The sequence below is a fragment of the Gadus macrocephalus genome, chromosome 5, assembly GCF_031168955.1.
Source record: "Gadus macrocephalus chromosome 5, ASM3116895v1".
Classification (NCBI taxonomy): domain Eukaryota; kingdom Metazoa; phylum Chordata; class Actinopteri; order Gadiformes; family Gadidae; genus Gadus; species Gadus macrocephalus.
Genome location: NC_082386.1, coordinates 21473604 through 21476103, shown reverse-complemented (window position 1 = coordinate 21476103; position 2500 = coordinate 21473604).

Genomic DNA, 2500 nt, shown 5'->3' with positions numbered 1-2500 from the left:
GTGTGTTGTGTTGTGATGCTGTATTGTGTGTTGTGTTGTGATGCTGTATTGTGTGTTGTGTTGTGATGCTGCATTGTGTGTTGTGTGGATGCTGTATTGTGTGTTGTGTTGTGATGCTGTATTGTGTGTTGTGTTGTGATGCTGTATTGGGTGTTGTGTTGTGATGCTGTATTGTGTGTGTGTTGTGATGCTGTATTGTGTGTTGTGTTGTGATGCTGTATTGTGTGTTGTGTGTGATGCTGTATTGTGTGTTGTGTTGTGATGCTGTATTGTGTGTTGTGTTGTGATGCTGTATGGGTGTTGTGTGTGATGCTGTATTGTGTGTTGTGTTGTGATGCTGTATTGTGTGTTGTGTTGTGTTGTGATGCTGTATTGTGTGTTGTGTTGTGATGCTGTATTGTGTGTTTGTGTTGTGTTGTGGTGATCTCGATCCAGTGTGTTGTGTTGTGTTGTTGTGCGTTGTGTTGTGTTGTGGGGAGCTTGACCCAGTGTGTTGTGTTGTTGTGCGTTGTATTGTGTTGTGTTGTTGTGCGTTGTGTTGTGGTGAGCTCGACCGGGTGTGTTGTGTTGTGTTGTTGTGCGTTGTGTTGTGTTGTGGTGAGCTCGACCCAGTGCGTTGTGTTGTGTTGTTGTGCGTTGTGTTGTGTTGTGTTGTGGTGATCTCGACCCAGTGCGTTGTGTTGTGTTGTTGTGCGTTGTGTTGTGTTGTGTTGTGGTGATCTCGACCCAGTGCGTTGTGTTGTGTTGTTGTGCGTTGTGTTGTGTGAGCTCAACCCAGTGTGTTGTGTTGTGTTGTTGTGCGTTGTGTTGTGTTGTGTTGTGGTGATCTCGACCCAGTGCGTTGTGTTGTGTTGTTGTGCGTTGTGTTGTGTTGTGTTGTGGTGATCTCGACCCAGTGCGTTGTGTTGTGTTGTTGTGCGTTGTGTTGTGTTGTGTTGTGGTGATCTCGACCCAGTGCGTTGTGTTGTGTTGTGTTGTTGTGCGTTGTGTTGTGTTGTGGTGATCTCGACCCAGTGCGTTGTGTTGTATTGTTGTGCGTTGTGTTGTGTTGTGTTGTGGTGATCTCGACCCAGTGCGTTGTGTTGTGTTGTGGTGATCTCGAGCCAGCGTGTGTGTTTGCTCGGCTGCTCCACTGCTGTGCAGATGTTTGCTTTAGGTTGACTTTTTCCTCCACCAGATGTTGGGGAGCTGTGTTGTAAACACACACACACACACACACACACACACACACACACACACACACACACACACACACACACACATACGCACTGGTCGACAGACAAGGGATGGATGGGCAGACAGACACACACACACACGAATACACACACACACACACACACACACACACACACACACACACACACACACACACACACACACACACACACACACACACATACGCACTGGTCGACAGACAAGGGATGGATGGGCAGACAGACACACACACACGAATACACACACACACACACACACACACACACACACACACACACACACACAACACAGACAGACTGACTGACAGGGCACGGAGGTGTTTCCAGAATCCTCTGCAGTACCATCCTCTGCAGTACCCCTCAGCTATATGGCTCTGGGTTAGCTGCAACCCCAAAGGATGACCTTTGACTACCTCTCTCTCTCTCTCTCTCTAGAGAGAGAGAGAGAGAGAGAGAGAGCGAGAGAGTACGAGAGTAAGAGAGAGAGTAAGAGAGAGAGAGATATTGAGTTGTTTGAGGCTGTTACCGGGCAGAAAACTCTCTAGTCAATTTGTTCTTCCTCTGTATCTCTCTTGCTTTCCACCGGCCCTGCCACAACATCTGCACTTCTCTTTTTTTTACGAGTCACACTAACACCTCTAGGTATGCTGACTATCTGACTGACGGAGGTTGAGCAATGTGGAAATGGCCCGGTTAATTTCTTCCCACTCTATGACACATGACTTTTGATGGGAATTCCCAACCCCCTACAATGTACGTATGCCAGGTAGGGTTTAATAGACGTTTCAACAGGCCATGTCGTTTTGGTTTTAAATTACTATATATCTGCTTGAATAAGTGCATGTAGTCCTATTAAGATGTAGATTACACAATGTTCAGTACAGTGTTCCCCCTCCTATTGTTACAATTATAAGATATAGGGCCTAAGCCCTTCAAAGCTTAAAGCAAAAGTAACCATATAAAGATGCTGGTGCTTTCTGCACTTGATTTGTTAATTCACGGTAGTGGGCCCATTTTAGTCTCAACTGCCTGCGTTTCGCTAGGCCTTCTGTCATAGCCAAAAAAATACACAGAATGATTCATTAGTCACGGGACATTGTACCGCATGTATTTATACTTGGTACACATCAGGGGGCGCTGTGGTCCCGTGTTTGTGAAATTGGGTCACTTGTGTTGATTTGCGGAGGCCTACAGCTTGTACAGAACAATCGTACATTTTAATGCCACCATTTTTGCTTTTTATTCTAAGAGAACGGTATTATCTGTGTATTATATTTCAAGAACCT